This window comes from Pan troglodytes, chromosome 19 (assembly GCF_028858775.2).
Source record: "Pan troglodytes isolate AG18354 chromosome 19, NHGRI_mPanTro3-v2.0_pri, whole genome shotgun sequence".
Classification (NCBI taxonomy): Eukaryota; Metazoa; Chordata; class Mammalia; order Primates; family Hominidae; genus Pan; species Pan troglodytes.
In genome coordinates this window covers 21871283-21896973 of record NC_072417.2, presented here as the reverse complement: position 1 = coordinate 21896973, position 25691 = coordinate 21871283, and the positions used below count along the sequence as shown (strand labels likewise).

Here is a 25691-nt window from a genome sequence, read left to right as displayed (position 1 = left end):
GGCAGATGAGTCCTACACAGGAAGTGGGGGCAAGAAGGAAACTGAGGCACTGGGGAGCACGGCGCTGCCACAGGTGAGAGGAAACGCGTAGCCTCTGGACCTTGAGTGCCAAGGCTGGGGAAAGCTTCAGGGAGGATGGACACTGAGGAAGGTCAGGGCGATTTAAATAGGTGGTGGGGCAGGGAGAGAGGGGCAAGGCTGCCATGGGTGAGCAAGGGGCAGAAAGAGCACGGCATCTATGAAGGAGCCACAGGGCAGGCTGGCAGGAAGCGGGAGGTGGGACTGGGCAGGGAGGTGAGCCAAGGTGTGGGGACCCGGGCAGGCAGCTCAAGGCCAGCTTGGCTTAGCAGGCGATGCCCATGGCAGGACCACACTTGGAGAGGGCCAGGGCAGGTGACAGGGTTGCTCTGGGAAGAATTTGGCAATGGCATGCAAAACGGATTGGATATGAATTTTGGAACTGAAACAGGGAACAACTCATTATTGTTTCCATAAGGATCCGAGGGTGAGATGATAAGGTCTAAAATCATTTTATCGCTGGTGAGAGTGTGACTGGAAAGAGAGGGGCAAACTGAGGCAATGCCTGGAAGAAACTGGCGGGTCTGTTCCAGGATGTGGAGGGAGAAGAGCTTAAGGCTCCATGGCTTGCCACATTCGGGACTGGAAGATGGCAAATTCCAGTGACTGAAGTGCACAGACCAGGTGGTAATGGGGGCAGCATTTTACTAAAACGCAAGGCTATGGGGCCACTGGACACCCAGGACTGGCACTCAAACCTGGCCATGCTGGAGAAGAGATGGGCCATTGTCAGGGTGGGAGTTATGCATACACCCTGAAATACCTCCCACCATCCACGCTCCGGAGAAACCCTCCATTCACAGGGTGAAGGCAAACTGACTTCAGCCCCGCTCTGGCTCAATTCAAATGCCAGGTGCAAGCAGTTCAATTAACGCGCCTGCCCCGTGCCTTTGACACCAAACAGTTGTCAGAATATTACACCATCCAAGTCAACGCCTGGCTTTAATTTAATCACTCATGCCTTAATCGATTCCTGTCACATGCTAAACACTGTGAGTGGTGGGGAGAGGCTGCTCCTAGGCATAATTAGAATATGAGATTCTGTACCAAGTCCCTGTCTGGTTAGGAAAAAACTGAAAACTCCAGAAAAAAACAGAAAAGCTCCCAGGAAATTCCATCCAAGGGTTGTGACTTGAGCCCAGAAGGAAGTCCCAGCCCTTCCCCAGAGAAGTCAGCACTGGCAGGGGCTGGAAATCACTTGAGGTCATGCTCAAGGCACCCCCACTCACTGTCTTGCACCCTGGTTTGGGGCTCCTTCCTTCCAAAGAAGGGGACAGACAAGATCAGTGCAGGCTGGGCTGTGGCCACCCATGCATCCCTCCTGGGCACGGACCCTGCTGGCTCAGCCCTCACCCCTAGGAACCAGCTGCACCATCTGACTGACACTAAGGGAGCCAGGTGGCAGCAGCTATACTATTTCAGGTCAGGCTAAAGTCAGCCCACCAAAGACTTCAGATCAGCACCTGACTGCGGCTCCTGGGAGGCATCCCCCAGCCCTGCAGCACTTCTGAGAAGCTCAAAGGAATTCTCTTAAGTTGTTTTATTTCAGTTCTATGACTATGCGAACAGAAGAGAGACCACATTATCATCCATTCTGAGGGGGAAGACAGTATAATCTCCATTTCTCAGATGGAAATATGGAGGTATGGGAAATCTTAGTCTTGGCCAAAAATCTTAGTTGACAAATGAATTCAGGGCTTGGCAACCCTAAGCAGCCAGTGATAACAGGGGCCCACAAATGAGGGAGTGGCTTGCTTCTGGAATTCAGTCTTACTGGTAACAAACGATAAGATCTTTTTAAAAGTCTTTTTATTTTTATTTTTTTTAACTTGGCCCTGATTGTCAACTTATAACATGAATCCTACTGATTAAAAATTTTTTCTTGCATTTCTCATCAGCCATCGAACATTGGTTCATGATTATTTATAGCACTTTAGTGACATTGAAAGGGATTTATTTCAATTTATTCAGTCTTTATTAACACTCCACAGGGAACAGAGTGCAGCCGCCACTGGCCTTTTCTCAGGCACAGTTGAGATGCTAAGAAGGGAGGAACTTCACCACTAAAGGAAGAACTGAACCCGGTGGAGAGAAGCCCAGGAGGCAAGTTATCCCTATAGGATTATCCAGGAAAAATATTAAATAGGTTTTAATAAGGTTCAGGTGAGTTTATGAATGATCACTCCATTATTCAAGCGGATTTAGGGATGTTCTGCAAAATCCTCCGTTTTCTAAGCTGGCCTCATGGGGACCAGCAGCAGAGGCAGAGGCTGAGCCGCTGCACTGGGGATTGGGGCCAGCGTGGAATTTCCCCTGCTCATAGGGAAAAGACAAGACAGAAAACGGATGGTGGGAGGGCTGGTGACTCTTCCAAATGGCTATTCCTGATGTTTCCTGGCAATAAGCAGCTATGAAAGGGACAGGTTCACATGCGACTACACCATGACTTTTGCTGTGCCCCAGTGTAACAGGAGGTTATAGACAACAGTTTTATTTGCATATATAACCTTTGCTTGGCTTATTAACATATTGCTGATTTAAATTCTGATACATTGTCAAAGTAGAAAGCTGTTCGGGTTTTCAGCAAGCCCAGTATAAAAAATGCAGGCATGCAACAAATAGGTAGTGAATATTCACATTTAAATACATGTAAATATAAATAGAATTAGAAAAAAAAAAGTTTAGAGACAGGGCCTTGCTGTGTTACCCAGGCTGGAGTGCTATGGGACAATCATAGCTCACTGTAGCCTTGAACTCCTGGGCTCAAGCGATCCTCCTGCTTCAGCCTCCCAAGTAGCTAGGGCTACAGACACATGCCATCATGCCCAGCTAATTTTTACAGTTTCCTTTTGTAGAGACAGGGTCTTGCTTTGTTGCCCAGGCTAGTCTCAGACTCCTGGCTTCAAGTGATCCTCCCACAGTGCTGGGATTACAAGTGTGAGCCACCGAGCCTGGCCTCATTTATATATAAATATGTGTGTATATATATATAATATATATAAAATATATAAAATATATAATATATATAATATAAAATATATAAAATATATAATATATAATATAAAATATATAAAATATATAATATATATTATATATAATATATATAATATATAATATATATTATATATAATATATATTATATATAATGTATATATAAAATATATACATTATATATAATGTGTATATATAAAAATATATATTATATATAATGTATATATAAAATATATATTATATATAATGTATATATAAAAATATATATTATATAATATATAAATAAATATAATATATATTTTATATATATATATATAAAACCAAAGAGATTCTTTTTTTTTTTTTTTTTTTTTGAGAAGAAGTCTAGCTCTGTTGCCCAGGCTAGAGTGCAGTGGTGTGATCTCGGCTTACTGCAACCTCCACCTCCCGGGTTCACGCCATTCCCCTGCCTCAGCCTCTCGAGTAGCTGGGACTACAGGCGCCCGCCACCACGCCCGGCTAATTTTTTGTATTTTTAGTAGAGACGGGGTTTCACAAAGCCAGGATGGTCTCAATCTCCTAACCTCATGATCCACCCGCCTCGGCCTCCCAAAGTGCTGGGATTACAGGCATGAGCCACCGCGCCCAGACTGCCTGATGTTGCCCTGATTAATTACCCAAGAAGTCTCTTTTTGGGGGACAGGCCATGGGAGGGGGATGAGGCAAGACAATGGTTTGGTGCCACTGTTCAATTAAGAACTGGAAACAGGTACCACTGAAATGACCTGCAAATCAATGGCAGAACTGGATCCGATCCAGGACAACTCTGTTGACACATGATTTAGAATGCTGGCTCCAATTCAGGAGGAGGAGCTGTCCTTTACGCTGGGGGAGGAGCAACGTCCCACGGTTCCATGAATTGGTCCTTCCCAGCACTTCGTTCTTGGCATTCTGTGGCGTCTGTAGAGCACATGACAAGCAATTACAGAGCCAGGGGTCTTCTAATATCCTTGCTATCCCAGGGAGGAGGACACAAGCATGAAAGTGCATCCCTGGACTTTTTGTGGTGGAACTGCAGACTTAGATCCCAAGACAACATCACCAGCCTTCTCAGTAAAACAGAAAACTGGGCCATAGGCTGGAAGGAAAACCAGCAGCTGGGACTAGAGATAATTATGTCTCTCTTCTCTTTGATGCCTGGATTTAGCAGTAGGGTGGACGGGGCCAAAGGAGAGGAATGAATGAAACATTATTATCAATGGCTTCAGATTTAATTCTCACTTGCTGATTTAAAACTGTTTTTAGTGTTGGACATTGATCTAAGACTCTTTCCTCAGGGGAGTTAATATAGCAAAGGGAATTTAAACTTATTTTCAGTCTGTTGAGGAGGATTTTACCCTCTTAAGTTGGGATTCTATGTGAATGACTTCAAAGTGCTGTGCTAGTCCTGGTAGACAGACAGAAGATGGGCGGGGAGAACGCCCATCTTTTACTAATTTATAAGTTTCCCCAGTAGGTGTTCTTCTGATACCCTGTAAGAATAAGACATGAAGGTCTGTAAACATGCAAGGCTGGGGTCCACACAGCCTGATCTGCAGTCAGGACTGCCTCTTATCACAGCCAAGCACTTACTAAAGGTCATCTGTGCCCATTCAAAATCTTGTATGTACACCAGACTTGCTATAATAATCACATACCCTAAATAAGGTGCAAGCTGGCCGGGTGCGGTGGCTCACACCTGTAATCCCAGCACTTTGGGAGGCCGAGGTGGGTGGATCACTTGGGTCAGAAGTTCGGGACCAGCCTGGCCAACATGGCGATACCCCATCTCTACAAAAATACAAAAATCAGCCGAGCATTATGGTGTGTACCTGTAGTCCCGGCTACGGCGGAGGCTGAGGCAGAACTGCTTGAACCCAGGAGGTGGAGGTCGCAGTGAGCCAAGATCGCGCCATTGCACTTAAGCCTGGGCGATAGAGCGAGACTCCGTCTCAAAAAAAGATAAAAAAATAAGGTGCAAGCTGATGGAGTAAAAGTGCTGAGGAGTAAGCTCTTCAAATCATTCAATGATTTTAAGAAAATTTAGTTGAATGTTTTGGAAAGACTTCATAAAGGTGAGTAATATTTACTATCAAATGGGATGGTAAAGACCATGAAAAAAAAAAAAAGTAAAATCCCTGAAGGATTCTGCATTCAGATGACTCCACAATGTAAACCCAAAATCCAAACTGAAATCGGAGGACCCAGACAGTGCATTATTAATGTGGCATAGGCAAAACAGACAAGAAATTTCAACTGGCTGATCCAGACACCAAGAGAAGACCTGAGCCCTGTGTCAAAAGATGGGTGAACGAATTCACATTTATATAGTTTCGGTTAAAGTAAAATCTTGGAAATCTATGTGTATCATTTAAATGATTTTCTGATATAATGACTTTTTAAAACTGATATATTGTTACTCAGTCTTGATTTAAGTGATAAGAAGGCTTCTTAGGCCTAATTTATTAATTCATAAATGACTATACTTATTGGATACATGGAATTCCTAAGATTCAGTACACCACAAGTTTGCTTTATTTAATCCTTTTCTACTCTACTCTCAACCAACCACCCTGAAATCTGTTTGCCAGTTTACCAATGTCAGCACTCTGTTGAATTACTTCATTTGTAAAATCTCTTCTTTACCTCCTTCGCCTTCCCTGACTGCCATTACTTTCTCGATCAGCTCTCACTTTTTATTCAACGAGTAAATTGGAAAGATCTCTGAACCCGATGTACTAAGCCAGGTCACCCTGCCCGGGATGGCTGGAGGGAAGGCAGGTCGGTTTGGGCTGGTGGACAGCATGCAGTTTATTCCTGGCATGGACTGGATTTCAGGAAGAAGATGAGGCAGGGACAGCAGATGACAAATCTCCGCTTGCCTGTGGCAAGAGTTCTGTGTGTACATTTAAACATGGGTGTGTGCAATTTTCAGAAGATACACTTCTGCCCAGTTTGGTGCAGGGGAGCTGGGTAGTTGCCGACTTTTCCTATCTTGATCCCTACTCAGTGTAACAATTTATCTGTACAACTGATTCCATCACCAGGATCTTTAGACCCCTCTGGTCATTCAGCCAATCACAAGCACTTATCCACAGGACACCGCCGATAATGCCATTTACTGAGCAGTTACTATGTGCTTGGCCCTAGTGAGTACCGGGTTAGCTTGTTTGAACCCCATGGCAACCCGTGAGACAGGTACCATCATACTCCAAGTTATGGATGACAAAAAACCCTCCAAGCAGCTAAACAACATGGTTTAGGTCTCACAGTGAGCAGGGAGCTGGGACTTGTGCCCAGGAGGCCCGATCAGAGCCTACCTCCTTAACCATTAGGCCAAACTGCCTCCACATGCAGAACACTGCCCTGCACTGGGGACCTGGGGGAGGGTAACAGTGTCTGCCCTTGAGCTGCTCCCAAACCTTCCTTGAATAGCCTTGGCACAAAATGCATTTCTTGGGGACTCGCTGACATGGTGTTTGGATTTCTATCGGGTCCCTGAATGGGCTCAGCATGGAGCCTGATGAAATATGAAAAAAGCAAAGAAAATTAAGGGACTATACCTGGAAGTTGTTCAAGTTTGTATTTTGCTGAAGCCCATTCTATCTGCATGCTTACAGAAAGTTTCCTAACTGGAGAACCCAGAAAGCTCAAAACCTGTTCTGGGCCAGCCTCAAATTCCTCCTCACACTCAGTTGGGAGCCATCTGGGCAGACAGGGAACCTGGCAGAGGTGGCAGGAGCATGGCACCTGGAGACAGGAAAGGAATTCTTGGACAGCAACCTCTTTGGCAAGGCAACAGGGGCGAGACAGAGGATTCTCAGGTAGCCCCAAGGTACCACAGTATAATGGAATACTTATTGCAAAGCCTGGGCCCCAGGAAGTGAGAAAAGCCTCCCAGGCCCATCTTTGCCAAAAGATTCTTACAAGAGGACTTGCCTATGCCCACCCAACTCAACCCACACCCACAATCTCAGAGCTGGCCTCATCAGTGGGCACCAACGTTTTCACCTTGCCGAGGTACAGAACCTAAGCTGGGGATCTGATGTCCCTAAACCTCAGAGACTTGACCTTGGCCACACTAAATCTACGTCTTGATCCCCCAGTCTTGATTTCCAGCCTTCCCTGGGTCAATCAAACCAGCTGCCCCGTCATATGGCAGAGCAGTCCAGAAACCCTGGATTAGGGGGAAGAGGTTTAAGGAACTTAGGAAGAGATATTTGCTCTTTGTTTTATAAACAGAGCACCAATGTAGAGTGAAATGCCTTGCTCTCTGTGTCGGGGCCAGATAAGAAATTGAGAGCTTTAACTCCACATCTCCCTAACCTTATTCTGGGTCATGCTCCGATTACAGACTCTTGTAAAAATTCATTTGTGAGACAGTGGTTTTGGAATCAATATTCTACTGGGTCAATGTTATAGATCATATCTGGGTTCCCAGACTAGTCCACAATGGCCAAGTAAACCCACATGTGGCTGAGAGGGGAGGGAACTAGTGTCAGGCCCAGCTCCACCACCCACTGGCTCTGTGACCTTTAGCAAGTTACTAACCCTCTCTGTGCTTCAGTTTCCCCATCACGGAGATAATAACAGCACCTGCTACATAGCGGAAGTGTTGTGAGGATTAAATGAGATAATCTTAGCAAGCACTTAGAATAGGGCCTCCTAAAAGACACTCAATGAATGTAATTAAGATAGCGGTGCCAGTGTCAACCCCAGCAGTGGTGACATTGGGGCTGGGCCATATTTTGATGTAGGAGACTGTCCTGTGCCTTGTAGGATGTTTAACAGCATTCCTGGCCTCTACCCACAAGATGTCAGTAGCACCCTCCCCGAGTTGTGAAAACAAAAACATCTCTCTAGACATCTCAGTGGCCCCCAGTTGAGAACCATGGTTTTACAGGAAAACAGCTGAGAGTCCCTGCTGGAACATGAGGACTCCTCTCCCTGCTGCAGCCCAGCTGGTGAGGCTGGGGTCTTCTCTTCCCATCACCTGCCGAGGTGCCCCCCAAACGCCAGCTCCATGTCACTAGTGGAAGCACCCAACTCCTGGGCATGGCAAGTTAGGAGTGGCCAGGGGGGTGTTTCTGGGAGTGTGAGGGGGCTTTGGGGGTCTCTGAACACGGTGATGAGGAAAGTGGTGGTGGAGGAAAGAGCAGCGTCAAACGCAGTTTCCCACCCGCTTCCCACTGTATTTCCCCATTTATCCTTCATGGATAAAATCCATTTGGTATGGACCGAATACCTCTTGTATGTCTAGCACTGTATTAGGCCCCTATGGCTGTTTTTATTTGTTTTTGAGTGATTCTTTTTCAAGGAGGGAGTAAGGAAGATGCTAAATAAATACATCAATAGAAGGCAAGGTCCAGCTGGAAAATTATCACATGTCCAATTGGAAAAATAACACGTGTTCGTACATATAGCCACAGAGCTACTGAAACCACACACATAAATGCTGAGGGAAAGTGGAATAAAACAGTTTCTTTAAATTTTCAACAAATGGACTGTAACAACAGATGTTAAAAAGGCAGAAGGAAAACCACAATCTTATCCCATCTCCAGGCTGGCACCGACCTCCAAGGGCATGAGGGTCAAAGGGCACGTTTAATAGAAAGGCCACTTTTTCCAACCGGAATAAATCTAACCTTTCCTCAATCAAAGCGATTCTAAGTTTTCTAACAATTTATGGGCAGTATCCATTTCTTTTGTTCCTGTCGGAGGAGCAATGCCTGATATTAGAAACCACTTAAAAGTCACGCCCTTCCAGCAGGAACAGTCATGGACTGTCACTCATCCAAAAACCAGCAAAGCCAACAAGCCCCTTCCCCAAATCGTCCAAAGGTGAACCCAAGAGCCAAGCCAGGTTATTGCTATATAAACATCTGTTAGAGAAGCAAACTTGGCCAAGGAATGTATGAGCTTCAAGAGTCACTCCGGACCTGCGTAGCAGGGGTGGGGGCAGGGGATACACTTATCTGTTTATCCATTAATTTGTTTATGTAGAGGGAGGATTTGGAGATGGAAAATAAACAATGCTTATACAATAAATATAAGCAGCCATCACAAAACACAAAATGACACCCCAGAATCAACCGCGGTAGGAAAGACATTTCCTTGTCTCCTGTAGGATGGGTCAGTTAAGGGGCCGAGGGGGATCAGATAGAACTCAAATTGGTCCTGCTGAGCCTGGAGCCTGAGCACGCAGAGGGGTGAGCTAGGCAGTCGCTGTCGGAGCCCCGATCATCCCTTCCAGCCTGGACCATTCTGAGACGGAGGTTTGGAGTTACAGGTGTGTGAGCGCCAGAGGGTGAGAGGGGTCTCTCGCTCGGAATGTAAGAGCTCCCGCCTGCTGGGAATGGGGAGGAGTCGTCGATGGCCCCAGGATCCGTGCCCAGACATTTCCAGAGGCGCACCGGCTGGTTCAGCACCCCACCGTCATCCGCGCAGAAGCTGCATCCCTCGAGGTCCTGGAGCGAAGCCATTTCCTTAAAGCGCGCGCAGAGCCAGGATAGAGTTTCCTACGAAGGACCGTCCCCCTGAGGTTCCTCCATTAACAGCGCCCCCGGCCTTGCCCACCGCAGCGGCCCCACCAAAGCGCTAACACATTTCAAAATGGAGCGAAATCGCAGAAGCGCGGAGTGCGCTTTGTTCCCAGCATTAGGCTAAATGCGCTCATCCCCACAGGGCTCCCTTTCCTCCAAAGGCAGGAGGTGACATCTCTGCTCGCGAGATGGCAATACGTAGCCGTGGCCGCGGGCTCCCCTTTTCCGGGGCCACCCCGAGACCCTCGCTCCATCTGGAAGGGGAACCCCGCGCCCAGCTCTGTCTGGGGGCGAGGGAGGAGAGACGATGCTTGAATCGATCCCTGAGCCACTCTGCAACCCCTCGCGGCGGGCCCAGCCATGCGAGGAGCCTCGCAGTACCCAGGCTCCAGCCCTTTACGCCACCGTCAAGGAGGGTCGGCCTGGTCCCGGGCGGGCAGCCAAGACATTCCCCAGAAATTCAGATCAACCTGGGCGACCCGCGTGGAGGATTCAGCTCCTAGATGCTCTTCCGTCTCAGAAGTGCGCCCCCCGCACCAGTTTTCAGCGATAGAATTAACCAGAAAACCGTGCGTACCAGGTTCATCACAGGAGGGCGAGGCTCGGATTCGTTGGCCAGGAGTTCCCCCTGCCGCCCCAGACTCGGTTTTGGGGGCGCGGTGAACTTGGACACGGGTGAAATTTATTTAAGATAAATAATATTAATCAGTACGGACATAATATTAATAAAAATACACCCAGGGCCGCCTATCTGCGTGTCTGCGGCCCCCAGGGGCCAATCAGAAACAGCCTCAGGCGCGGGGGTTCGGGGCTTCCTCCCGTGTCCTCCAGGAGGCCGACTGGGCGCGGCTCCCCCTACCCCAGGGTCCCCAATCTCCGCAGGGAAGGGGTGAGGCCAGCCCCAAGATCCCCTCTCCGGACGCCTGTGGTTTCCATGGCAATCCCCCCTCTGCGCCCAGTCCCGTGGGCTCAGAAAGATGGGTGTGGCCGAAGCACCAGTAACCTTATGCCCCTTCCTCACATTCTCCAGCCAGGCGAAGCAACAGGGCGTAAAGCCGGAGAGGCCCCGCCAGGGCTCCCCACCCGGGGAGCCAGCGTCCCTCGCTGGGCAACCTGGTGTGGCGTGGCCCACAGGACACTTGGGGTGTAGGGAGGGGCGAGATCCCTCTGCCGCCGCCCGCAGCGCGCACGGAGACTCGAATCCTATCCCTTCAGAAGCTTCCCGGCGCCGGCAGACTCCGAGACGAGGCTGCGCGCGGTCACGCCCGTTCCATGCGTGCCGGGGGTCGGGGGGTTGACTCGAGTTCATCGACCCCAGCAAGCCTCGAGATCCAACAATGGGCTCGGAAATGAGGAGCGAAAAAGGAAAGAGAGGCGCATGGGCGTAGGGGGGAGGTTGGCTAAACACCCTCAGAATAAAAGCCAGAAACCAGGGCTGGGAGCGCAGATCACGTAACCTCTACAGACAAAGCAAAGAGCCCCCGAAGAAGGTGCTGGGCGAACGCCCCCAGTGCTCACGCCCGCAGCAGCAAAACGCCAAGATTTCAGCGCTGATTGTCCCCCTCCCTTTAATGCCAGGCCCCGCCCTGTCCTACGAAGCCCGGCCACCCGGTTTGGCATGGCACCGTAAAGACGTGACACGCCGAAAAAAGATGGCACCTCGCGTTCCGAGGGGGAAAAATGGGGGGGGGTGGGGGCGGGAGTGGGAGGAGGCACAGCCTATCCTCCCCCCTCCTCGCCCACCAGGGTCCACACCCACTGCCGCAGTGAGGGGCGAGCCCTGCGCGCCAGCCCCGCGCCTCCGGCAGGGAGCGCACACGCCGGGCGCCCTGCGCTCCGAGCGCTGAGAAAGAAATCCGCCCCGAGATGCACCTGCAGCCCCGCGCCCATCCGTGCATGGCTGCGGCTGTGCGTGCCCGCGAACGGGGACCAGCGGCCGCCGAGTCCGTCCACATCGCCAGGCCAGGTGAACCCTGCCTTTGCGAGCGTGCACAGTGGGATCCGCGCACTGTTCTCAGGCACGGCGCTGCTCGCGTCTCTGTGCCAGGCGTGCGCAGGGGGAAGGGCAACTAAAGTGACAGCGCGTGGACCCCTCCCCATCTCCTCGATTTCTCCCAGCCCCCAAATGTCCCCTACGGGTTTCTGAAGGAGGAAAAGGGGAGGGGGCCGGCCCCCGCCTAAAATCAGGGGCAGTGAAGGCCCTGTCGGAATCACTGCTCGGGAGGTGCAGGGAGGGGCGTGCAGGGAGTCATCTTTTCTAGAACCCGATCCACGTCTTCCTTAGAGCTGATGGCGAACAGCGGCAGGGACAGCGGATTTCAGATTCGGTTTCGGGGGTCGTTATCGGACCCCTCCACACACACACACACACACACACACACACACACACACACACACACACACACGCCCATTGCGGCAAAAGGCTGCAGTCGAGAGTGAAGAGCAGCCCCCTCCCCCAAGTCACCGCCGCCGCGCCCCACCCTGCCGGCACAGCCTCCACCTGGGGTCTGCGCAAAGCGGGTGGTGAAGACCCTCCAGCACACACACACGCGCGCACTCACGCGTGCGTGCATCCCTTGCTCAGGTCCCTTTCCAGGCCGCCCTGGCCCCAGCCCCCGAGCAGGGGAGGCAGGGAGGGGCCCTGCGGTGGCCCCGACCGATGCCCGGCGCACGAAGCCCCAGTCTGCGGAGAGGGAGGGCGAGGGGCGGCGGCGCAGGGGTGCACAGAGGCGGACGGCGAGGCAGATTTCGGAGCCGCGGCGCTTACCTGATAGTCGACAGAGGCGAGGACGGGAGAGGACAGCGGAGGAGGAGAAGGTGGCTGTGGTGGCGGCGGCAGAAGGTGGGCGGTGGCAGCGGCGCTGCTGTTGGTGCCGGAGCTGGTGGGTGGCGGTGACTGCGAGGGTGCGCGCCGGCGAAGAGGGCGCGTTCCTGAGGCCGGCGGGCGGCGCAGGCGCGAGCAGCGGGAGCGCGAGCCTCCCCAGGGGAGGGGGCGGGCAGCGTGGCCTCCGCGGGAGCCTTCTCCTCCGGCCACCAGTGGGCGCGCGCGAGCGCCCTGCCGCTCGGCCGTCCGGCGTCTCCCGGCTCGTTCCTCTTGGCGCTGCCCTTTCGCGGTCCCCCTCCCGCTACGCCTCAGGCCGCGGCGCTGACCGCAGCGCGCACGCGCGTTCCGTGGCGCACGCGCTCTTTCCGCCTCCTGTAGTTGGAGTCTTTGTCTCGTTGGGGGGGTGGGTGCCCTCCTTCGGGCCATGCGGGGTCGGGGCAAGGCCAGTGGCTCCGCCGCTGGGTCCGCTGCCCTTTACTTTCAGTCAGCCTGGGGCGGTGCCCTCTCCTACAGAGGTCCTGAGCGGCCTTCCACGTGGCCGGCCCTCGAGTCCGTCCGCCCCGACCCTTCGTAGTCCCGAAACCGCCCCCCTGGCTAAGGTCTCTTTCCCCCAGGCTGCTTCCTTTCTCCTTGCTTTTTTCCCACCTTTTTTGTTACTGACCAAGGTGAATCCTTTCCTTAACAAATCGGCTTAAAGCAAGCCAACTCAGTTACAATACAGTAGAACTTTACTTTAAAAAAAAAAAAAAACGTGAATCTATGATGTATCTAACCGTTACGTTAGAAAAAAAAGATTTAGACGAATTTCAAACAGTACTTAACACATCGCAGAGCATTTGCAGTTATTTGTATCACGTCTTTTGAAACACCTTTATGCTGTAAGTAGAGCTTGAAGTCTGAATGTTTAAGGGCCAGCTAGAGATTGTCCCCTGGAAGACGCACCTCAGCCTGAAACTGACCAGTGGTCCTCATTCTGCTGGTCACCCAGGCCCCAGGCTTCGGCCTTAGCTTGGATTTTTCATTTCCCCAACATCAAGTTTAAGCCCAAGCAGTGGGATGATTTCTATGTAGGGGGGTTTAGGGCAGCCATCTCCTCCTAGGGAGATGGGAAGTTGTCTTGAAGCTCCAATTTGCATAGCTCTTATATTCTTTTTAAAAAATCAACATATGTTATAGATTAATAGAAAAAGCAAGTAAAATGCTTTATTCACACAGTTTCTGGAACTGACCTTTTTCTTTTTTTTTTTTAAATCCATATTAACTTTATTTTTAAACAGAGGGGCATATACCCAAAGAAGTAGGAGTGAGAACCACCATGGGGGCTTGCTCAAAGCAATCTGCCCTAGCCTTCTGACTACAGAATGTCTCATGAGCCAATGGCCTGGAGATGGAGCTGCCCCTTGATGGTGTACACCTTAGAAAAGTCAGTGGAATTGACCTTTTTTTGGCGACAAGGTCTTGCTCAGGCTGGAGTGCAGTGGCACAATCGTAGCTCACGGCAAGCTTGAACTCCGGGGGCTCGAGCAATCTTCCCACCTCAGCCTTCTGAGTTGCTGGGACTACAGGTGGGCACCACCACACCTGGCTAACTTTTTTTTTTTTTTTTTTTAGAGAGGAGGTCTTGCAATGTTGCCCAGGCTGCTTTCTAACTCCCACCTCAGCCTCCCAAAGCGTTGGGATTACAGGCATGAGCCACTGCACTCAGCCTGGAATTGACTTTTTGTTGTTGTTGTTCTAACTGCCACCATCCTAGTTCAAGACCTCTATCTTGGTTCTGGACATGTAGGGACCTTAGTGATCTCCTTGCTCTCCAGTTTCTCCCTATATCAGCCCACCCTGCAACCCCTAGTTAGATCAGTATTCAGAAGTGATCATTTTATTTATTTATTTATTTTTGGTTTTTTGTGTTTGTTTGTTTTGTTTTTTTGAGATGGAGTCTCGCTCTGTTGCCCAGGCTGGAGTGCAGTGGCACGATCTCGGCTCACTGCAACCTCTGTTTCCCGGGTTCAAGCGATTTTCCTGTCTCAGCCTCCCAGCTACTGGGATTACAGGCATGTGCCACCACTCCCGGCTAATTTTTGTATTTTTAGTAGGACGGGATTTCACCATGTTGGCCAGGCTGGTCTTGATCTCCTGACCTCAGGTGACCCAAGCTCCTCAGCCTCCCAAAGTGCTGGGATTACAGGTGTGAGCCACCACGCCTGGCCCAGATCATTTTAATTATGGCAATCTCTTGCTCAAAAATATGTAAAAGCTTCTAACCGCCTCCTAAATGAAGTTCAACCCCTTAGTTTAGCTTTCAAGTGTCCCCCCAATGCCCCGACCCCCCCATCATCTGAGCCCTTGTCCTCCCATTTTCTTTCCCACCTACTCTGTAGCCAGCTGAAGTGGCTTGACTAGAACTCTTTTTCCACCTCTGTAATTCTGAGGTTTTCCTTTGCCTACAAAGGTCCTTGTTCTTTCTTCACCCACCAGTAGTCTACCTAACCTTCAAACTCTAGCTCAAATTTTACCAAAGCCTTCCCTAATCACCCCAACTGGAAGGGACATTTCCAGTCTCTAGAAGGAGTTCAGCAAAATTACTCTTCTTCTTTCTGAAAGTGGGAAGGGGGTGGAGTCAATATCCATCTTGCAGCATTGAAATGTGGTTATTGTCCCCAATAGTGTCCCCTTTTTTTGGTGTGGGGATTATACATACTTGTCCATTACCATTTACATGATGTAGACATTCCAAACAGGTGCTTCAAGAGGCATTGCAAGGTTCTACCACTTTTACTCTTCCTTTCCGCCACCAGAATGGCGTGGCTCCAGAGAGCTGTTCCTTCAGCTTAGATCTCAGGATGGAAAAACTCGAGGAAGTACATGTCACATGAGCAAGAAATAAACATTTGGGCTGGGCACAGTGACTCATGCCTGTAATCCCAGCACTTTGGGAGGCTGAGGTGGGTGGATTGCTTGAGGTCAGGAGTTCAAGGCCAGCCTGAGCAACATGGTGAAATCCCATCTCTACTAAAATCACAAAAATTAGCCAGACATGGTGGCACGTGCCTGTGTTTCCAGCTACTCGAGAGGCTGAGGCAGGAGAATCGCTTGAACCCAGGAGGCAGAGGTTGCAGTGAGCCGAGATTGCACCACTGCACTCCAGTCTGTTACAGAGCAAGACTTGGTGTCAAAAAAAAAAAAAAGATATAAGCATTTGTTGTGCAAGCCACCGAGATTTGAGGAGTTGTTACCACAGCGTCCTGTATCCTGATTGATACAGGAATTAAATGAGGTGTGTGTGTGTGTGTGTGTGTATAAAGTTTCTTATACAACGTCTGACAAATAGTCATTAAACTATCATACTATTATAAATACTATACTATTATACTATTATAAATACTAGACTATTATACTATTATAAATACTAGTTATTTCATTATCATCTTTGTAATAATGCTTTTGCTACACATTATTTTATTTCTATACGTAAAATAAACTGTAGCAGTCAAATCAACACTCGTCTACATTCAAATTTCACATTTTTCCCCCTCTAAGATAACAGTATAATTGAGAACTGACAGGGACCTAATGACACTATGGTCCCCTCACACTGAATGGTCACATTTGCCTAAATTGAAATAATGTATGCTAGAAACAATCTTAAGCAGATCTGTCATTTTAACTATATGTGATGTAGAGTTGAATGTTCATTCCAGATAATTTAGTCAATGTTGGTAACTAATGGCTCACACTAATTCAGGCCAAGAAAATGCATTCCCTCTCTTTCTTCCTGTCCCTTTCTCTTGCTGAAAGAGAAATCTCATGGCCGCATATGTTACACACTCATGCCCACTTATGTAGGATCACAGAAGGCAGAATAGCAGAGAAGAAAGAAAACTGGAGAGTTGGGTCCTGATCCTAGCCATCTTGTATGACCTTAGACAAATTCATTACCTTCTCTGGGTTTGCAATTCCTTTATTTAATGGTGTTCCAGATGCGGTTAGGACTGAGATCAATATATCTATAGAATTTGGAGGCTCTGCCACTAAATCTATTCACAAAGCAAGCTAAACTGTTGTAATAAATAGACCCCAAAACATAATGGTTCAAACCAACTCTTCGAGCAGTCTTGGGTGAGTGATCCAGGTTGGTAGCCAGCCTTCTCCGTGGAAGGTTTGGGACTCAAGCTCCTTCCATTTGCAGCCTACACCACCCCTGAGGGACTTGTTGTTTGCTTGCTTGAGGCAGGGTCATCATTTAGAGTCTCCAGTTGGGAGGAAGAGAAGGAGCTTATGGAGGAAACACACTGGCTGTCTTAGAGGCTGGAAGTGGTATCTGATCATGTTCCACTGTTAGAACTTAGTCACATGGCCATCCCTAAGCACAAGGTATACCAATGTATGTAGGAGAGTTGTGGGCCCAGGAAGAAGAGGAGAAAGGATTTGGGTGGAACCTAGGCTGTGCCCTATATACTTTTTATGTGGGGGTGGGGGGGTGTCATAAAAAGAACCTGGGAAAAGAACCTGAACTTGTCTATCATGAGATTCAGACATATGTGAATAGGCTATGATGTGGGAGGTGGGGAGAGAGGTAGAGAACTAGCAGAGAAGGAGAAAAACCAGATTTTCAATTAAATGCATGAGAGAGAAGTCATCATTGGATACTTCTGAATCAGAGAGTATTTAACCTTTTTTATGTCGTGGCACCCTATGGCAATATGATAAAAGCCCTGTCTCAGAAGAATATTTTCAAATGCATAAAATAAGATCTATAAGATTATAAAGGAAACTCTTATGTACAGTTATCAAAATATTTAAATGTCTGTGATATCATATGTGATGGACATGGAGATGGAGGTGTGCTGCCCAGATTCCCCTATAGGGAAGGACTTGTTCCAGCCACTGGGAGTGCTGTCGGCAGACAGGCTTCAGCCCTCTGTCCCTTCAGGGATTGTCTCGGCTGCAAGAGTCACCTTGTTGCAGGGAGACCACGTTGAGTGACTGACAGAGGTGGGGGTATAAAGACCCAGTCATGTTGGCCCCACACTGGGAAAGTCTGATGGCCCTTTTTAACTCCAGAGCTCCCCATGCCAGCCAGGCAGTTGTTGGGTTGAATCACAACTCAACTTCCTCCTCTGCTCAGTCCTCCTTCCTTCCCCACTGCCTCTGGTATTAATTGTGCATTATAATAAACATTCTGGGCTGGGTGTGGTGGCTCACGCCTGTAATCCCAGCACTTTGGGAGGCAGAGGTAGGTGGATCACTTGAGGTCAGGAGTTTGGGAGCAGCCTAGCCAACATGGTAAAACCCCGTTTCTACTAAAAACACAAAAATTAGCTGGATGTGGTGGCGCACAATTGTAGTCCCAGCTACTCAGGAGGTGGAGGCAGGGGAATCACTTAAACCCAGGAGGTGGAGGTTGCAGGGAGCTGAGATCATGCCATTGCACTTCAACCTGGGCAACAGAGTGAGACTCCGTCTCAAAAAAGCCCAAACACACACACAAACAACAACAGCAACAACAACAAAAACAAAACAACATTCTGTATCCTGAACTCTGCCTCTTGGAGAACTCAACCCAGAATAGTTGGTTGTTAGGAGTGGTCTAGGAAAGCAGATGATAAGGTGAGTTTTAGAGCTGGATCACTTGTTCCCTGGCTGTCAGTGAGGACCTTATCACTTGTAGTAGTTGGAGCACAGATAGTCCCTGACACAAAGTGGCAGTCCAATTGTTAAAGTGGTAAATTGAGATGGTATGCTGGTGGAAGAAAGTGCACTAGCCAGTGTGATATATCAGATGTTTGAGAAACATATGGAAAATAGTAGCTGAGGACAGCATAACTGGGTGACTACTGAACTTAAGTTCAACTGAATAATCATGCTCCAAAGAAGGTTAAGCTTCTGATATGGTTTGGCTGTGTCCCCACCCAAATCTCATCTTGAGTTGGAGTTCCCATAATCCCCACATGTCGTGGGAGGGACCTGGTGGGAGGTAATTGAATCATGGGGGCAGTTACCTCCATGGTGTTCTCGTGATAGTGAGTTCTCATGAGATCTGATGGTTTTGTAAGGGGCTTACCCCGCTTTGCTCTTCCTGTCACCACGTGAGAAAGGATGGTTTGCTTTCTCTTCTGCCATGATTGTAAGTTTCCTAACACTTCCCCAGACATGCTGAACTGTGAGTCAATTAAACCTTTTTCCTTTATAAATTACCCAGTCTTTGGTATGTCTTTATTAGCAGCATGAGAAAGGACGAATGCAGCTTCCAAGCAAGGTAGGCCTGCTATATCAAGGTCAGAGCCCTTGTTGGGAAAGGATGGGGCCCTGACATGTGAAACAGGGACATCTGAGTTGATGCCCCTGAAAATCTTGGATTTCCAGATTCTCTTGAATGCTCTGAGCCTGCAGAAGTGCCCTTCCCTGGCTCCTACTCGAAAATGCCAAGGCTTTTTCCCACAGTCAACAAGGAACCCACCTCCCCTCCTGGCCATGAAATGTAAACTAGGGCTAAGTCACAGTATAACTCAGAGACATGATGGGCCTAATAAAGGAGAAAAGGGATTATATCCCAAAGTAGCTGCAAGACCTAACCAGCATACACCAGCAAGAAGCTGGGAAGGACATGTGGGACTGAATGTCGAGGGTGCTTGATCAAGGTGGCCAGAACATGAGATTGGATGAGGGAGACTGTGTTGACTTGGGAGCATTCTATCCCATAATACACAATTTAACATCCTAGCAAAGGCTCCCAGAGATTCTATGAACTCACTCTTAGAAGCATGAAAAAAATAAAGGCCTGCTGGGTGCAGTGGCTCACGTCTGTAATCCCAGCACTTTGGGAGGCTGAGGCAGGTGGATCACCTGAAGTCAGGAGTTTGAGACCAGCCTGGCCAACGTGGTGAAACCCTGTCTCTACTAAAAAAAAAAAAAAAATACAAAAACAAGCCGGGCATGGTGGCGAATGCCTGTAATCCCAGCTACTGGGGGACTGAGGCAGAAGGACTGCTTGAACCTGGGAGGCGGAGATTGCAGTGAGCTGAGATCGTGCCACTGCACTACAGCCTGGACAACAGAGTGAGACTCCATCTCAAAAAAAAATAAATAAATATATAAATAAAAATAAAAAATAAAGCCCGTAGTAAATGGGGTAGAAATGCCATCATTGCCCTGGTGGACAGTAGAGGAAGGTGTCACAAGGAGAAGGGCAGTAACCTGCTGGAGTAGACACACTGCAAAAAGTCCAGAAAACCCACCTGATGATAATGTTCCATAGGGAGGCGCAGAGGACAACCATTCTGAGAACATCAGAATGTACTGATGAGAGGGGACACCAGCATCAATAAAAAATTCAGACCGGGTAGGGTGGCTCACACCTGTAATCTCAACACTTTGGGAGGCCAAGGCAGAAGGATAACTAGAGCCCAGGAGTGAGAGACCAACCTGGGCGATGTGGCAAAACCCCGTTTCTGCAAAAAAATGCAAAAATTAACCAGGCTTGGTGGCGCACACCTGTAGTCCCAGCCACTTGGGAGGCTGAGGCAGGGCCTGGAAGTTCAAGGCTGCAATGAGCCAAGATCACACCTACTGCACTCCAGCCTGGGGGAAAGAGCAAGAACCTGTGTCATAAGTAAATAAATAAATAAATAAATACATAAATAAATAAATAAATGAAATGTAGACTTAGCTGTCTCTGTAGGCCAATACTGGATTGAAGAAGTTCTTATAGAATAAGGCCTACTGATAGCAGAGAGAATGATAGGACCCAAAACAACAGAGGTGGTTTGGCCCTTAACTATCTGTGTAGGTATGGGGGTCATTTTTCCTGGCTGCAACCTTGTGCTTATCTCCAGGGGATCCTGAAGCCATAGTGCTGAGTCTTGATCCATCCAGAATGGAATTTGCAAACCATTGATTAGTGTAGTTCTGTACTGAGTCCAAAAATTACTACAGATATTCTGTACCAACTTGTCACCATTGTTAAGTGAAAATGTACAGATTGATTATTTTCACCTGGTTTCTGTTAGATTATCTTAGTTGAGCCTGATCATGCAAGCTGGTTTTGGCTATGTGACCAGAGGGATATTAAAAACCATCTTAGATGAGATTGTGACTTCCCTGAGACCAAGGCATTTTGCATGCATCTTGGTGGTTTATCATCCTAAGATCAAGTACATCCTATGTACCTGAAAGGAAGATGCGCCTGGATGTTGGACAGCTCTGGTGTTTGCCTTTATCCTGCTATATTATTTTCTTTAGTTTTATGAAAGCCCTATGTGAGTATACTTTCAGGAGTCTTCTTGTGATTCCTTCCACTATCTGAGGAGGCACAACTGGGGCACCATCAGAAGCTAGGCAAGTGCACTGATTGTAGTAACTGGCCAGGTTGGAGTGGCAGCCCAGGAGCCTGGTCTACAGAGAGTTATGGAAGTGGGTGATAGAGCACAGAGTCCATGGGGGCAAAAGAGATGGGAGACCAGGCCAGGCGCGGTGGCTCATGCCTGTAATACCAGCACTTTGGGAGGCTGAGGTGGGCAGATCACAAGGTCAGGAGTTTGAGACCAGCCTAGTCAATATGGTGAAACCCCATCTCTACCAAAAATACAAAAATTAGCCGGGCGTGGTGGCGGGCACCTGAAGGGCCAGCTACTCGGGAGGCTGAGGCAGGAGAATCATTTGAACCTGGGAGGCGGAGGTTGCAGTGAGCCGAGCTTGTGCCACTGCAATCCAGCCTGGGTGACAGAGCAAGACTCTATCTCACAAAAAAACAAAAACAAACAAAGAAAAAAAACAAAAAGAGATGGGAGACCCAAAAGGGTACTGCTCAACCTGCACCATTAGAATAAATCATGATGAATGATCAGGAAGCTAAGGCAGACACCCCAGTAAAAAGTCACACGTTGCCCAGTTTTCAGACCTGAGGTAGTTTTCAGATCCAGAACCAATTGATTGAAAAGAAGCCTGGCTCCTCATTAAGAAGGACTGTGCAGCACCATGGCAAATGGGAAAAGAGGAATACCCAAATATTCTGAGGACTGTAAGACACAGTGTCTGAGCTGGCATTGATAACCAGAGGCCTGAAGTATCATCACGGCCTTCATTAGAGAGGAAGTATTTGGAGACCTGGTAATAAATGGAGTCCCGGCCAAGATCTGGCCGACAGTGAGTCCACTGGGTCCACGGACCCCATCCAGTCATTATCTCCCACATGAAAAATCGAGATAGAAATATTTGACCCGGATGTGATCTACAGGTGGAGTGACAGCCCAGGAGCCTGATCTACAGAGAGTTGTGGAAGTGGGTAATAGAGCACAGAGTCCCTGAGGGCAAAGAGAGATGGGAGACTGAAAACGGGACTGCTCAACCTGCACCATCAAAAGAAACCAAGGATGAATTCTTGGAGTGTGTGTGATCCTCTCCTATATACACACTGAGCTGGCTTGTGGAGTAAGAGCTATAGTAGTTGCCTCCGAGCAGTCCCCTTCCAACCCAGGTCAACATAATAAATCAGAAACAATATTGCATCCTGGGATGAAAGAGTTGAGAAGGTTAATGCCACCCTTGGGGAACTGAAGAATGCAAGGGTAATAGTTACCTTCATGTCTCTAGTATGATTCATGTAGGAGAAGAGGGATTCTATGGAATGACACTAGACTACTGCAAAGTAAATGGAGTAGTAGCTGCCATTGCACCTACCATGCCAGATACAGTATCTTTGCTAGAATAGATGAACAGTTTCAGACACATAGTGTGTGGCCATTGTTAGAGAATTCATTCTTTTCTCTCCCTATCTGAAAAGAGGATTCAAAGTAGTCCACATTCACATGGAATGGACAACAGTATACATTTACAACTCCCCCCCATACATTAACTTTTCCACCGTCTGTCACAGTCTGGTCTGTGCCAGTTTTTCAATGTATTGACTCTCATCTCCAAATCACCCTGCATTACCTGCTTTGTGATAATGGAGCTAGACACTTTAAGCATTTCTCCCTTGTGGTGAGCATCAGGTTAAGCTTTGTTGTAGATGCCCTAGAGCGACAAAGCAGAAAGAAAAGGCTTTCCAGCTGGGTGTGGTGGCTCATGCCTGTAATCCTAGCACTTTGGGAGGCTGAGGCAGGTGGATCACCTGAGGTCAGGAGTTCAAGACCTGCCTGGCCAACATGGTGAAACCTTGTCTCTACTAAAAATACAAAAATTAGCTGGGTGTGGTGGCATGTGCCTGTAATCCCAGCTACTCAGGAGGCTGAGGCAGGAGAATCACTTGACTCCAGGAGGTGGAGCTTGCAGTGAGCCAAGATCACACCACTGCACTCCAGCCTGGGCAATAGAGTGAGACTCCATCTCAAAAAAAAAAAAAAAAGAAAAAGAAAAAAGAAAAAGAAAAGAAAAGAAAAGGCTTTTCTTGCTGTTTCTGTCATGCTTGGGTTTTGCTTCTTCTTGCCTCTACTGTATGGTTGCCAGAGGCACAGGAGAGAGGGCCTCTACCCCAGCTCCATACGCAGAGTGTGGGGTCCTTGGTGAGCTCACAGCATTGGCCCCAGCTAGGTGCCCAGCTCACTGTGGCTCTCCCAATGAGGTTACATGCACCCAGGATTTACACTGCTCTGCTAGGGATCAAGCTCCTGACACACCGACTCCTCCTGTGCATCCACCTTCCAGCACAGGCTCACCTGTATAATGCAGGGTCGCTTCCTGGGGCCCCCCTAATACAGATATGGCACACTTCAGTCCTTACTCTGCCTCAATGCAAGCAGGCTCCTGATGCCCCGACTACCTCTGTGCACTGCTCACCAGCACCCTTATAATTCCTCCTCTGTTGGAATCACTGCTTCTTTATCTTAAACTTTTCCTTTTCAAATTACTCTGTGGCTTCTGTCCCTGTTTTGGACCCTGAATGATACAAAGAGATCTGGGCCATCTGTACATTTTGCAGAACATGGCCTTGATCTGTTATGTGAATGACATCCTGCTAAACGGGCCAAAGGAGCAAAAAGTGGCTAGCATGTTAAAGGCATTGGTAGGTTACACACACTCCAGAGGGTGGGAGATGAATACTACAGATGTTTAGGAGCCTGCACACCGGGAACAATTTTAGGGGTCCTGTGGACAGGAGCATGTCAGGACAGTCCATCCAAAGTCAAAATCAAATGATTGCATCTCGTATTTCCCACCATGAAGAAGGAAGCACAAAACTTAGACATTCTCTTTGGCTTCTGGAGATAGCATATTCCACACCTGGGAATACCACTTGACCAATAATAACCAGCTAACCTCAAAGGCTGTCAGCTTGAACTGGGGCCCAGAACAGGAAAGTGCTCTGCAGTAGGTCCAGGCAGCAGTGCAAGTAGCCTTGCGATTGAGCCATCAACCCAGCAGACTCTATAGTACAAAAGGCATGATGATGAAGAAGATGCTGTGTAGAGCTTGTAGCATGCCCCAGTGGGAGAGTCACAGTGCAGGCTCCCAGGGTTCTGGAGCAAGGCCATGCCATCTGCAGTGGAGGATCGTATGCCTTTGGCAAAACAACTCCTGGCACGCTGCTGTGCCCTGGTAGAAATGGAGCACCTGATGGTGGGATACCAAGTGATCTTGCACCTGGAACTGCCCTTCATTAACTGGGTTACATCAGATGAGTTAAATTATAAGGTTAGGCAAGCCCAGCAACAATCCATTGTTAGATGGAAGTTGTACATCTGGGATTGAGCACGGACAGGACCTGGGCCACAAGCAAGCTGCACGTGCAGTCTGTTCAGACCCCCAAGCCACCCCCCGGAGTTGCACCAGCACCCTCCCTCCACACACACCTAAGGTTATAGGAGGGGTCCCTTCTGACCAGCTGATGGAAGAGGAAAGAGCAAGTTTGGTTTGTGAATGGCTTGGCTTGGTATGTGGGTTTAGGCTGAAAACGACAGGAAATGTACTACAATCTCACTCAAGGGTGGCCTTGAAAGAGAGTGGCAAGGCAAAACCCTCCTAATGGGCAGGGATTTGGGTGGTGTAGCTGTTCACCCATTTTTTATGGACAGAGCAGAGCTCAAGGTGAGAATATATACAAACTTTTGGGTAGTGGTGAATGGCCTGGCCAGCTGATCATAGATGTGGAAAGAGAACAATTAGAAGACTGGAGACAAGGAGATCTGGGCAGAGGCATGTGGATGACATAGGCAAGAGTACACAAAGGGCCAGGCCTGGTGGCTGGTACCTGTAATCCCAGCACTTTGGGAGGCCGAGGCAGGTGGATCACCTTAGGTCAGGAGTTCGAGAACAGCCTGGCCAACATGGTGAAACCTCGTATCTAGTAAAAATACAAAAATTAGCTGGGTGTGGTGGCCCGTGCCTATAATCCCAGCTACTTGGGAGGCTGAGGCAGGAAAATGGTTTGAACCTGGGAGGCAGAGGTTGCAGTGAGCCAAGATCGCATCACTGCACTCCAGCCTGGGCGACAGAGCAAGACTCTATCTCCAGAAAAAAAAAAAAAAAAAGAGCGCACAAAGCTTGATCTTTGTGCCACGTGTTAATGCCCACTAGAGATGACCTACTATGGAAGAGACAGTGGACAACCAAGTAGACAAGAGGACGAGAGTGGGGGATGCCAGTTGGCCTCTGCCATGGGCCGTCCCAATGCTGACCTGATGGACATACGAATGAAGCAGCAGTGGTGACAGAAATGGATGCTATTTGCAGGATGGGTCCCATGTACCAAGGCTACCGCTGCCACCAAATGTCCAACCTCCCGCAACAGAGACCAGTGATAAGTCTTCAGAATGGACCATTTCTCAAAAAGACGAACCGGCAGGTTGACTTTGTTGGGGTCCCTCCACACATAAGGCCCAGTAATTTGTTCTGACAGGAGTAGACCCATGATCTGAGTATGGATTTGCCTTTCCTGCCTTCGGTGCCTAAGCCAGTATCCTCATCTGAGGGCTTACAGTGTGTTTGATTCTCCAGTACAGGGTCCCACATAGCATCACATGAGACCAAGGGAACTGCTTTACAGCAGGGGAGGGGTGGGACTGAACCCACAGCCACGGGATCCACTAGTTATATCATAGGCTTCTCCATCTAGAAGCAGCTGCCCTGAGTTTGGAAGGCACACCTGAACCATCAATTCTTTAGAAGGGTAGGAGACGTACTCCAGGATGCAGGACAGACCTTGAATCAAAGACCTTTTTACAGCCTTGTGGTAGAAAAATGGCCCTAAAGGAGTTCACGCCCAAGTCCCTGGGACCTGTGAATGTGGTTTTTGTTTGTTTGTT

General features: G+C 48.7%; 1 protein-coding gene and 1 long non-coding RNA gene across 14 annotated transcripts in view; one reads left to right on the top strand and one right to left on the bottom strand.

Moving 5' to 3' along the window:
• Positions 1-12733, bottom strand: part of MAPT (microtubule associated protein tau) — a 129889-nt gene extending 117156 nt beyond the window's left edge. For 2 of the 13 annotated variants that reach the window (XM_009431906.5, XM_009431908.5), the window contains exon 1: positions 12397-12625. The gene's annotated coding sequence lies outside the window, so the exon portion shown is untranslated. Of the gene's footprint in view, positions 1-12396 lie in introns of all 13 variants that reach the window. The other 11 variants (NM_001322424.1, XM_054669760.1, XM_009431913.5 and 8 more) reach the window with 9 other exon arrangements.
• The window catches only part of LOC134808857 (uncharacterized), a 55560-nt gene continuing 38106 nt past the window's right edge, over positions 8238-25691 (top strand). The window contains exon 1 of the long non-coding RNA XR_010152818.1: positions 8238-11595. This is a non-coding gene — a long non-coding RNA (uncharacterized LOC134808857). The remainder of the gene's footprint in view (positions 11596-25691) is intronic.